Below are 13,494 nucleotides of genomic sequence, written 5' to 3'. Positions count from 1 at the left end.
GTTTAATTTTACCCATACATTACAGATCCTAATTCAAATGCCAGAGTCTTAGATTAAGAACCCAGAGAGAACTTAAATTATAGGCTTTTGCTGTTTTTCACTTGCCTGATTTACCAATAGCAGTAAAGCATGAATTATAGCCTTGCTAGTCTCTGGAAGACCATGACTGATACTAGAAATAATAATTGTTGCTGCCCTTAAATCAGAAGAAACAGCACAAAAGCAGTAACTGATCTGGGATATGGAAGCTAGATTTATTTCTGTTTGAGTGGGTGTGAAAAATAGGTAATTTGCATATAGTTTAGGGGAAAAGATGTAGGATTGGTTTTGTGATAATCAGCCTATTGTTGTTCAAGAGGGACTCTGAGAGACCATATAGAGAGGAGAGATCATTTTGAAAACTGGGGAGAATGGGGAAAAAAAGGACAGGATCTGTGTGTAATTCAGAGGATGTCAGGATCCAGCTCAATTTGTTAGTATATTTTTATTAGTACATCACTCGAAAAAAAATCAGGGTTGCTGTTTTAGAATCTTTATTTCTCATATGGCTTCTCAACTATGAAACAAGAATCTTAAATATCAGTATTAGGTATATTAACATACTTAGTTAGAATTGTGTTCTGGTGAATATAGTATAGAATGAGGATTATTATTACAAGCTGTGTGAAAATTTTAAGTAATTTATATGCAAAAGAGAGTTGAGTCTGAAGAGCATTGGTCTAATGTGCTCCTAGTAAGTGTACCTCCAGGCCTTTCCTGCCTTATCCCTCAGTCAAGCCTCAGGAAAACAACCTTTCTCATTTCTCTTCCTAGCCCTTCTCTATAGCAATGCACTCTTTGGTCATTTGCCATAAAGTCATCAAAGCTACTATATTGAGGGAAGGGTTCGATTATAATCTAATTAAAAGCCATTTACAGATGCAGAGAATCTTGACAGAGTCCCGCCTGAGTACTTCGATGTCTCTCATTCTATGGTGATTGATCTAGGGAAACTTTGAAATCAAGATATTTATGTATTTATTAAGATACAAAGAACAAACTCTTTTTTTTTTTTTAAAACAGAGTTGCTGCTATTGTTATCTACTTCCCCATTCATCATCAGCAGAAATGCCAAATTCCTTTCTCAGCATAGTGGTTGAGTTGAGTTCAGGCTCTGAAATTCGTGTGATTTCATATCATGTGCTACCAGTTATTAGCTATGTGATCTTGGTCAAATTACTTAGCTTCTCTGTGCCTGTTTTTTCTGTAATATATAGATGATAATGTTTTCTGCTTCATAGGGTTGTTGTCAGCTTTAAATGTGATTAATATATGTAAACACTTCACACAGAGTCTAGTATTTGGTGAATGCTCAGTAAAAGTTAGCTATTATTATAACTAACCCTATCTTGGAATGACAAATGACAGCAAGCAGTTAATATCTAACTATAATCAGCACTTTGTCATCTCAACAAACACTATTCTGACGCAATAACATACCTTAATGAAAGCAGCACCTCCATTTAACTTTACGTTAGGAATAGCAGAGACACAATTTAATTTTACTAATCATTTTTTGGGCATTAATCAACTGCATATCTAAACAGACCTACTTTATTGTATTATTTTCTCATATGAAAATAAATCCTTTAACAAACCATACAGACTTCAGCTGTTAAAGATATCTGTCCTGCCTTTTTTTTTCTTTTTTTGAGATGGGGGTCTCACTCTGTCCGCCAGGACGGAGTGCAGTGGCACGACAGAGACCCAGGGTCTCTCTATGGTGCCCAGGCTGGTCTTGAACTCCTGGCCTCAAGTGATCCTCCTCCCTCAGCCTCCCAAGTTACTGGGATTACAGATGTGAGCCACCATGCCCAGGTTGTTAAAGGGGTCTGAAAAAAAGATGGTAACTCTAAAACAGGGAGAAATACTAGAAATGGTGCAAAACTGAGTTTTCCTAATGAAATTATATGTGAGGCAATATTAGCTAAGTAATCCTATTGCCAGAATAGCTGACATTCTAGTATTTTTTTTTTTTTTACTTTCAGTCGTTCTTTTCTGTGACATTTTGAGTAAAACATGTTATTTATTATTTTAGTGTTAATCATGGTTCTTTCCTCTAGTATTGAAAATTCTGCTATGTCTGTTAAGTGTATTTTTTTTTTTAATAACCAAGGAACAAAATTCTTTCCAGGACAATGTGGGGTGGTAGGACAAGTCAATGAAAAAAAAATGAATTCCTTGTTCAGTAAATTCTACTTTATAGTAAACTTTTTAGAAACATAGCAACTGTGTTAAGTTAGGGTTACCACTGTAAATATTCTATGACTGTGTGTGTGATTACAGGGGAAATCAGAAAATATGTTCTCCTCCCAGCACTTTGACTGTAGCTTGCGTGTTGCAGCTAGAAATAGAGCAAGGGGTTGTTAACAGAGAATGCTTCTTCAGTAATTCCTTGTGGCATGCATTTAGCTCTCTGCCCCCACGGTTAGAGACCTCCATTCTTTTGCCAGCTGCTGTGTTCAGTTGTCTGGGTTATTTTGGGTGGCAGTGGGTTGATCCTAGGGGGAAATGATTGCATATCTTCACATTTTAAAATGTTCTGTACAAATGTGTTATGAAAGATTTGGGAGCCATGGGGAATTATAGTTTTTCTAAACAGTTTGTGTTTGAGTTCTGGGGTATTGACCAGGCCGTAAAATTCAGAAGCCTGCAGAACGTAGTAAAGAAACCAATCCTTTGTTAGTTTCAGATACCTGCTCTGAGAAGCACCGTGGGAAATGGAATGCTATGGACACTTTGCAGTAAAACACTGGGATCTCCAGATATCCTAGGGGAAAGTGGGAAGAGGGGATGTGAGTGGAATGATAGATGGTACAATCAATTGGATTGGCAGCTTATTAGACAAAGCAATGGATTGATGTGATCCTGGAGAGAGCTCTGGTCCCATCATCAGGGCTCTGCTTAAGTCCTGTCATGTGTTAAATATTTTAATCAATATTTGGATGAAACACGGAAAACATGCTTGCCAGATTTAAGGTTGCCATAAAGATGAATGCACTGTATCCAGAATCATAATACAAAAAGAGGCTGGCTGACTGGTCCTATGGACTAAAATGTTGCAATTTAACACGGATACAGGAAAGGCCTATATTTGGGAAGGAGGATGTATTGTTTATTGGCTGAATAATTGTGCATATTTATAAACTTCCAATTCTCTAATAAGTGATCCAGCCAGAAAATTGACTCTAATATGAAGCTGCTGAATTCTGGGGGTATTTTGATTTGTGGACGTGGAGAAAGTGGTAGAGAGCAATACCTCCAGAGAACCTAAAAAGTATAGCATAGGGAAAAATTATAACCCTTATTACCTTGAGTTATTTTTAAATAAAAGTTTAATTTTAAGAAACCAAAATTATATGCTCCTTGCCCAAATGTTCCATCAAGAAAACAAACTTAAATATTTCATTCATGCCAGAGTAAACTTTGAGGTTTCTTTACTCCTGTGTAACCTTGGGCAAGTTACTTAATCCTGTTTAAGACTCACTTTCCTCATTTAGAAATATATGCTCATGGTAAAAAAGAATTAACAGTGCAAAGGAACGTACAATGAAAATTAAGTCTCCTATGCCTCCAATTCCTAGTTTGTTTTCCCAGACATTTTTTTTTTGCTGAATTCTTCCAGAGATGGCCTAGGCATATATGTGTATAAATTTTCTTCTAAAAAAACACGTAATATGTACAGGATTTCTCCCCTGTGATTTGCTTTGTTTGCCTAGCATGGAGGTTAAAATCATAGATTCTGAAGCCACATTATTTGGATTCAAATCTCAGCTCTGCCACTTGACTGTGTGACCTGGGCAAGTTACTCTGTGCCTGCAGGGCTGACTTAAAACGTTAGGCATGGTCGGCACAGTGCCTAGGGTCTGTTACATGCTTTTAGGAGCCCACAAACATGTTTAATTTTAGGAGCTCATGAAAGTGTTCTCTTTTAAAATCAGGGAGAAAAAATGAATATTAAATAATGAATATATAATAATGAATTCAGTTCAGATTATATTTGTTTTTATATACCAAATCAATTGTAAAATACAATTTTTAATTTATTTTAAGAGACGGGGTCTTGCTATGTTGCCCAGTCTGGAGTGCAGTGGCTATTCACAGGTGCAATCATAGCATACTACACTCTTTTTTTCTCTATCAAATGTGGTTTTTTATTCAACTGACAAGCACTTTTCTATAGCTGCACTTGTGGAAAATCACATGGCAAAAACAGGAGTTTTTTTCTGTAGACATTTTTTTTTCTTTTTAACCTTATTAAAAATGAGATTGGTCCAAACGTGGGTTCACAGGCTCTAGGAAAGGCCAGGCTGCATCATGGGACCCCATCTCCATCAGGATAATCTCGCAAAATGTGAGATCAGTGTGGTGGTTCTGAGAGGTGACAGCATGCTGGCAGTCCTCAGAGCCCTCGCTTGCTCTCGGCACCTCCCCTGCCTGGGCTCCCACTTTGGTGGCATTTGAGGAGCCCTTCAGCCCCCCCACTGCACTGTGGGAGCCCCTTTCTGGGCTGGCCAAGGCTGGAGCCCACTCCCTCAGCTTGCAGGGAGGTGTGGAGGGAGAGGCACGAGCGGGAACCGGGGCTGCATGCGGCACTTGCGGGCCAGCTGGAGTTCCGGATGGGCGTGGGCTTGGTGGGGGGCAATGGGGGACTTAGCACCCAGGCCAGTGGCTGCGGAGGGTGTACTGAGTCCCCCAGCAGTGCCGGCCCACCGGCGCTGTGCTTGATTTCTTTCCGAGCCTTAGCTGCCTTCCCGCGGGGCAGGGCTCGGGACCTGCAGCCCGCCATGCCTGAGCCTCCCACCCACTCCATGGGCTCCTGTGCGGCCCCAGCCTCCCCGACGAGCACCAACCCTGCTCCACGGTGCCCAGTCCCATCGACCACCCAAGGGCTGAGGAATGCGAGCGCACGGCGCAGGACTGGCAGGCAGCTCCACCTGCAGCCCCTGTGCGGGATCCACTAGGTGAAGCCAGCTGGGCTCCTGAGTCTGGTGGGGACGTGGAGAGTCTTTATGTCTAGCTGAGGGATTGCAAATACACCAATCAGCACCCTGTGTTTAGCTCAAGGTTTGTGAGTGCACCAATGGACACTCTGTATCTAGCTGCTCTGGTGGGGCCTTGGAGAACCTTTATGTCTAGCTCCGGGATTGTAAATACACCAATGGGCACTCTGTATCTAGCTCAAGGTTTGTAAACACACCAATCAGCACCCTGTGTTTAGCTCAAGGTTTGTGAATGCACCAATCGACACTCTGTATCTAGCTGCTCTGGTGGGGCCTTGGAGAACCTGTGTGTTGAAAATCTGTATCCAACTAATCTGATGGGGACGTGGAGAACCTTTGTATCTAGCTCAGGGATTGTAAACGCACCAATCAGTGCCCTGACAAAACAGGCCACTCGGCTCTACCAATCAGCAGGATGTGGGTGGGGCCAGATAAGAGAATAAAAGCAGGCTGCCCGAGCTAGCATTAGCAACCCGCTCGGGTCCCCTTCCACACTGTGGAAGCTTTGTTCTTTTGCTCTTTGCAATAAATCTTGCTACTGCTCACTGTTTGAGTCCACGCTGCTTTTATGAGCTGTAACACTCACTGTGGATCTGCAGCTTCACTTCTGAGCCCAGTGAGACCACGAGCCCACTGGGAGGAACGAACAACTCCAGACGCGCTGCCTTAAGAGCTGTAACACTCACTGCGAAGGTCTGGAGCTTCACTCCTGAGCCAGCGAGACCACGAACCCACCAGAAGGAAGAAACTCCAAACACATCTGAACATCGGAAGGGACAGACTCCAGACGCGCCACCTTAAGAGCTGTAACACTCACCGCAAGGGTCCGCAGCTTCATTCTTGAAGTCAGTGAGACCAAGAACCCACCAATTCTGGTCACATTTTGGCGACCACGAAGGGACTTTTGCCTATCGCCAAGCGGTGAGACAATTGCTGAGCGGTGAGACCATTGCCTATCGCCGAGCAGTGAGACCTTTGTCTATCGCCAAGCAGTGAGTACCATCGGACCCCTTTCGCTTGCTATTCTGTCCTATCTTTCCTTAGAATTCGGGGGCTAAATACCGGGCCCCTGTCGGCCAGTTAAAAGTGACTAGCACGGCCGCCGGACTAAAGACACGGGTGTCAGGCTTTCTGGGAAAGGGCTCTCTAACAACCCCCGACTCTTCGGAGTTGGGACCGTTGGTTTGCCTAGAACCAGCTTCCACTTTTCCTGTACTTCTGGGCTGAGCTGAGGGGTCGACAGAGAGGAAAGCCATGCAGCTCCGGGGTCCCGACAACATGTTGGTTGACCCTGTGGCCATGAGTGGAACTGTCAAAAGCATGTTGCCCAAGCGAGACTCGCCCATCTATCCTATCTATCCTGACCCTTGCCCTCTGGGTCCTAATGCCTGCCAGACAAACTTCCTCTCGCGTCTCTTCTCTGAGGCTAGACCCGCTTCTAAAAATTGCTACCTGCCTCTGGTGCTTTTCTTGTTTCTCCTATAAGAATGACTTCTAGTATAAACTCCAGGACTCTGTTACCTTCTTTAGGAACCCAGGTTCACCAATCAGAAAGACACAGTTTTTGCCCAAAGCCCTGCTGTAGAGGGGACTACCGGGAATTTTAGGATCCCTCCTCAGACTAACAGGCCTAACAAAAGTTATTCCTGAAGCTAGGATATGGGGAGCCTCAGAAATTGTATCCTTCCTATTCATATAAGTGAGGACAAAAGGTGTCACTCTTCTAACCCTGAAGCTCCCCTCCCTCCCTCAGGGTATGGCCCTCCACTTCATTTTTGGGGCATAACGTCTTTATAGGACAGGGGTAAAGTCCCAATACTAACAGGAGAATGCTTAGGACTCTAACAGGTTTTTGAGAATGCGTTGGTAAGGGCCACTAAATCAGATTTTTCTCGGTCGGTCCTCCTTGTGGTCTAGGAGGACAGGCAAGGGTGCAGGTTTTCGAGAATGTGTCGGTAAGGACCACTGAATCCGACCTTCCTTGGTCCTCCATGTGGTCTGGGAGGAAAACTAGTGTTTCTGCTGCTGCGTCGGTGAGCGCAACTATTCTGATCAGCAGGGTCCAGGGACCGTTGTGGGTTGTTGGGCAGGGGTTGTTTCTGCTGCTGCATCGGTGAGTGCAACTACTCCGATCAGCAGGGTCCAGGGACCCTTGCGGGTTCTTGGGCAGGGAGAGAAACAAAACAAACCAAAACCGTGGGCGGTTTTGTCTTTCGGATGGGAAACACTCAGGCATCAACAGGCTCACCCTTGAAATGCATCCTAAGCCATTGGGACCAATTTGACCCACAAACCCTGAAAAAGAGGCGGCTCATTTTTTTCTGCACTACAACTTGGCCCCAATATTCTCTCTGATGGGGAAAAATGGCCACCTGAGGGAAGTACAAATTACAATACTATCCTGCAGCTTGGTCTTTTCTGTAAGAGGGAAGGCAGATGGAGTGGAATACCTTATGTCCAAGCTTTCTTTTCACTGAGGGAGAATACACAACTATGCAAAGCTTGCAATTTACATCCCACAGGAGGACCCCTCAGCTTACCCCCATATCCTAGCCTCCCTATAGCTCCCCTTCCTATTGATGATACTCCTCCTCTAATCTCCCCTGCCCAGAAGGAAATAAGCAAAGAAATCTCCAAAGGACCACAAAAAACCCCTGGGCTATCGGTTATGTCCCCTTCAAGCTGTAGGGGGAGGGGAATTTGGCCCAACCCGGGTACATGTCCCCTTCTCCCTCTCTGATTTAAAGCAGATCAAGGCAGACCTGGGGAAGTTTTCAGATGATCCTGATAGGTACATAGATATCCTACAGGGTCTAGGGCAAAGCTTTGACCTCACTTGGAGAGATGTCATGCTACTGTTAGATCAAACCCTGGCCTTTAATGAAAAGAATGCGGCTTTAGCTGCAGCCTGAGAGTTTGGAGATACCTGGTATCTTAGTCAAGTAAATGATAGAATGACAGCCAAAGAAAAGGACAAATTCCCTACTGGTCAGCAAGCCATCCCCAGTATGGATCCCCACTGGGACCTTGACTCAGATCATGGGGACCGGAGTCGTAAACATCTGTTGACCTGTGTTCTGGAAGGACTAAGGAGAAAAGGCAGAAGGAAACCATTGGGCAGATGCTGAGGCCAAAGCTGCTGCCAGGAGGAACCCCCCATTAGAAATACCTATGGAAGGACCCTTGGTATGGAACAACCCCCTCCAGGAGATGAAGCCCCAGTATTCCCCGACTGAAACAGAATGGGGACTTCCACGGGGGCATAGTTTTCTCCCTTCGGGGTGGTTGGTGACAGAAGAAGAAAAGGTACTTACATCCGAAGCCAGCCAGTGGAAAATACTTAAAACCCTCCACCAAACTTTTCATATGGGTATTGAAAACACTAATCAAATGGCCAAATCCCTATTTACAGGGCCAAATCTCCTCCAGACCATCCGACAGGTAGTCAAAGCCTGTGAAGTGTGCCAAAAGAATAATCCCTTGGTATATCATAAGGCCCCTTTGGGGGAACAAAGAATAGGTCACTATCCTGGAGAGGACTGGCAGTTAGACTTCACCCATATGCCTAAGTCAAAGGGATTTCAATACTTGTTGGTCTGTGTTGATACGTTTACAAATTGGATAGAAGCTTTCCCCTGCAAGACAGAGAAGGCTCAGGAAGTGATTAAAGTCCTAATTCATGAAATAATTCTTAGATTTGGGCTTCCCCAAAGTTTACGGAGTGACAATGGTCCAGCTTTTAAAGCCACGATAACTCAGGGAATCTCCAAGGCGCTAGGGATACAATATCATCTTCACTGCTCCTGGAGGCCACAATCCTCAGGGAAGGTTGAGAAGGCAAATGAAACACTCAAGAAACTAACGCAAGAAACTCCGAACACATCTGAACATCAGAAGGGACAGACTCCAGATGCGCCACCTTAAGAGCTGTAACACTCACCGCGAGGGTCCGCGGCTTCATTCTTGAAGCCAGTGAGACCAAGAACCCACCAATTCCGGTCACATTTTGGCGACCACGAACCCACCAGAAGGAAGAAACTCTGAACACATCTGAACATCAGAAGGGACAGACTCCAGACGCGGCACTTTAAGAGCTGTAACACTCACCACGAGGGTCCGCAGCTTCATTCTTGAAGTCAGTGAGACCAAGAACCCGCCAATTCCGGACACAGTTCTGCATTGAGAGTCACCGCCACTTGGAGGGGGACAGTCCTTCTGAGAACCTAGGCCCTGCTGCTGGGCTTTCTCGGCCCCTCAACAGTACCTGGCGTCGGTGGCCATCACCCTCTGAGAAGTTCAGTGAATAACCACTTTTCCGCTCTGGCCTCGCTTTGGGAAACATATACTACAGTCTTAAACTCCTGGGCTCAAGTGATTCGCTTGACTCAGCCTTCTGAGTAGCTGGGACTACAGACATGTGCCACCTCACCAAATGGCTATTAATATTTTTTTTAATGCAGGAATGATCCCATAAAGGCTTAAGTGACCAGGGCCAGTGTAAATCATAATGTGGTCTGGCATACCTGGGTTTCCTCATCTGTGTAATGGAGACAATAAAAATGCATACTTCATAGAGTTGTTATGAAAAAGATCTGAGTTAATATTTGGAAAGCTGATAGTACTTAGTGCAAACTAATTTCTATATGTTTATTAAGCAAAATAGCAGCTCACAAATAGGCAAACTATAGACATAGTAAAAAGTTCAAGCAGTACTGAAAAAGTATACAATGAAAAGGAAATCTCTTTTTAATTGCAGATCCCCAGCCCTTCAGTTTCCTTCTTCAGAAGTAGCCACTGTTACAATTTTTCAGATATCTTCTAGAGATTGCTTATACAAACATATAGGTCTTTTATTTATTTAAACTATATCCTGTTTGATGGGCATTCAGTTGTTTCCAGCCCTTGCTGTTGCAAACAGTGCTGCAATAAATATCTGTGTACATGTCATTTGCAAATGTTGAGGTCAGCTAAAACCCCTGAAATATAATTGTTGAGTCAATTATTTTAGATTTTGATAGATATTGCCAGATTGATCTCCATGCTGCTTGCACCAATTTAAACTCGCATTAGAAATGTGGGGCCGGGCACTGTGGTTCACGCCTGTAATCCCCGCACTTTGGGAGGCTGAGGCGGGCAGATCTCTTGAGCCCAGGAGTTCAAGACCAGCCCGGCCAACATAGGGAGACCCCTGTCTCTACAAAAAAATAAAAATAAAAAAATTAGCTGGGCATGGTGGCTTGTGCCTGCAGTCCCAGTTACTGAGGAGACTGAGGTGGGAGGATTGCTTGAGCCTGGAAGGTGGAGGTTGTAGTGAGCTGTGATCACGCCAGGCATTCTAGCCTTGGCGACAGAGGGAGACCTTGTCTCAAAATAAATAAATAAACAAACAAAGGAGGAGGAGAAGAAGAAGAAGAAAAATAATGTGGGAGAGTGCCTGTTTTCCCACACCCTCAAGAAAAATAGTTATTAAATTTTTTTATCTTTGGCAATTTGATAGGTAAAAATGGCATCTTTTTGTAAACATGTGTTTCATTATGAGTAAACTTCAGCAATTTTCATATTCTAAAAGCAATTTCTGGCTGGACATGGTGGCTCACACCTGTAATTCCAGCACTTTGGGAGGCTGAGGTGGGAGGATCACCTGAGGTCAGGAGTTCGAGGCCAGCCTGGCCAACGTGGTGAAACTCCTACAAAAATTAGCCTGGTGTGGTGGCCTGCACCTGTAATCCCAGCTACTTGGGAGGCTGAGGCAGGAGAATCGCTTGAACCTGGGAGGCATAGGTTGCAGTGAGCAGAGATCACGCCACTGCACTCCGGCCTGGGCGACAAAGTGAGACTCCGTCTCAAAAAGAAAAAAAAATGCAATTTCTGGCTGGGTGTAGTGGCTCACACCTATGATTCCAGCACTTTGGGAGGATGAAGTGGGAAGATTGTTTGAAGCCAGGAGTTTGAGATCAGCCTTGCCAACATAGCAAGACCCCGTCTCTACAAAAAATATGAAAATTAGCCAGAAATGTGGCATGGGCCTGTAGTACCAGCTACTGGATCACCTGAACCTGGGAGGTGGAGGCTGCAGTGAGACTGCAGTGAGCTATGATCATGCCACTGCACTCCATCCTGGGCAACAGAGGGAGATTCTATCTCTAATAAAAATAGAAATACCTGTAATCCCAGAATTTGGGGAGGCAGAAGTGGGTGGATTGCCTGAGCTCAGGAATCCGAGACGAACCTGAGTAATATGGTGAAACTCCATCTCTCCAAAAAAAAAAAAAAAAAAAAAAAGAAAAAAATTTAAAAATAAAATAAATAATAAAAATAAATAAATAAATAAAAGCAATTTCTTTTTCTTCCTGTGAACTGTCAGTCCATTTCTTTTGCCTGTTTTGCTATTGGCCTTTTTCTTTTTGGGTTGTAGGAGCTCTTTATTAAAAAATTTAGTGCTGCATCTGTGGTATGAATTGCCAATATTTGCCTAGCTTTTCTTTACACATTGGTTATAGTGTTTTTTCCATGCAAACCACTTAAGTATTTTATGCAGTCAAATTTGTCAGTCTTTATGGCTTTTGGATTTCATATCCTTCTTTGCAAAGACCTCCATGTTGTAGTTATTCAAAAAAATTTCCATGTTATTTTTATGATTAAAAAAAGTTTAAATCTTTCATGCATCTAGAATTATTTTGAGGTAAGAAGTTTTTTTTTTTCCCTGCAGAAAATTTTAATTTTTAATCTAGTCAAATATATCAAAATTGTCCTTATGGCTTTTGGCATTTTGTGTCGTGTTGAAACGGACATTCCTTATCTTAAGGTCATAAATATATCCAACTAATTTTAAAATACATTTTAGTTTCTTAAGAATCCCTTAATCCCATCTGGAATTTGTTTTGGTGCAAGGAATGTTGTAGGTATCCAACCTATGTCTAGCCAGTTGTCACTATGTCGTTTGTTGAATACATCCTTTTCCCCCACTGATTTGAAATGTGGCTTTTATTACTAAGGGCCCATATATATTTGGCTTTATTTCTGGACTGTATTCTGTTCCGTTGCTATGTGTATCTGTTTGTTTGTGCATCAGTATCAAGCTTTTTAAAATAATATAATGGTAAGTAAGTATGTATCTATTCTTAGTTTATAAAGAGTATTTTAAATCAGAAATGGATGTTAAATTTTTTCAAATGCCTTTTCAGCACTTATGAAGATGATCACATTATTTTTTCTTCCTTGCTCTATTAATGTAGTAAATTATATTAACAAATTCCCTAACATTAAAATAAATTTGACTTCCAGAAATAGAACTACTTGGTAATTGGCGTGTTATTCTTCCCATGGGCTAATTCTGCTTATATTTTGTACAGGATTTTTACATTGATATTCATGAGTGAGATTGAGCTATTGCTTTCATTGAACTTTGAAGAAAATAATTTGTATTCTTCCCTGTACTATGGAACAGTTGTGGTAACATTGAAGTTATTCAATGCTTGAGTATTTGGTAGAACTTATCTGAAACTTCTGAGCCTCATGTATTTTGCAGGATACTCTTTGACACCATTTTTCAAAATAATTTCGAATAATTGGTTGTTTATTTCAATCACTTCTTGAGTTAATATTTTCTTTCATTTTTCCTTTTTTGTAGCTTTTGTTATGTTTTTCCAATGAATTGAGTTAATTTTGATAATTCAAATTTTCATAGGAAATAGTCCATTTCACCCAAGTTTGCAAATGTATTTGTATAGAGTCGTGCAAATTCTTGTATAATTTTTTTGATTTCATCCGTCTATGGTTACTCCTCTATTTTGAATTTTGTGATGTGATTGTTCTCTTTATTCCTTGAAACCAAGGCTTATTGTTTGATTGACTGAGACAATATTGATTGATTGAGACAAAGATTGCACTCTTTTGCCCAGGCTGGAGTGCAGTGGCACAATCGTGGCTCACTGCAGCCTCGACCTCCCTGGCTCAGGTGATCCTCCCACCTCAGCCTCCTCAGTAGCTGGGACCACAGCATGGGCCCCCACACCTGGCTATTTTTTTTTTTAATTTTTGTAGAGACAGAGTCTTACTGTGTTGCCCAGGGTGGTCTAGAACTCCTAGGATCAAGCTATCCTGCCTCAGCCTCCCAAAGTGCTGGGATTATAGGCGTGAGCCACTGCGCCTAGCCTGAAACCAAGTTTTTAAAACAGCTTTATTGAGATATAATTCACAAATCATACAATTCATGTATTTAAAGAATAAAATTCAATGGTTTTAGTGTTCACAGAGAAATGCAACCATTACCACAATCAATTTAAGACATGTTCTACATCCTGAAAGAAATCCTGTGTCCATTAGTGGTCATTCTTAATTCCCCTCCAAAGCCCTGAGGCCTAGACAACCACTAATATCTTTCTGTCTCTGTAGACTTGCCTATTTTGGACATTCTATATAAATGGAATCATATAATACATAGTCTTTTGTG

The 13,494-nt window shown here is 42.6% G+C and overlaps 1 protein-coding gene across 4 annotated transcripts in view; it reads left to right on the top strand.

The window, feature by feature from the left end:
* The window catches only part of KLHL13 (kelch like family member 13), a 410,214-nt gene that overhangs the window by 12,814 nt on the left and 383,906 nt on the right, over nucleotides 1-13,494 (top strand). Inside the window, exon 1 of one of the 4 annotated variants that reach the window (XM_055376219.1) lies at nucleotides 5,513-6,034. The exons of the other annotated variants lie outside the window; for them this stretch is intronic. The gene's annotated coding sequence lies outside the window, so the exon portion shown is untranslated. Of the gene's footprint in view, nucleotides 1-5,512; nucleotides 6,035-13,494 lie in introns of those variants that run through there. 4 annotated transcript variants of the gene reach the window in all.

The sequence above is a fragment of the Gorilla gorilla genome, chromosome X, assembly GCF_029281585.2.
Source record: "Gorilla gorilla gorilla isolate KB3781 chromosome X, NHGRI_mGorGor1-v2.1_pri, whole genome shotgun sequence".
Lineage (NCBI taxonomy): Eukaryota > Metazoa > Chordata > Mammalia > Primates > Hominidae > Gorilla > Gorilla gorilla.
The sequence above is the reverse complement of the archived record's forward strand: the minus strand, read 5'-3'. Positions and strand labels throughout refer to the sequence as shown.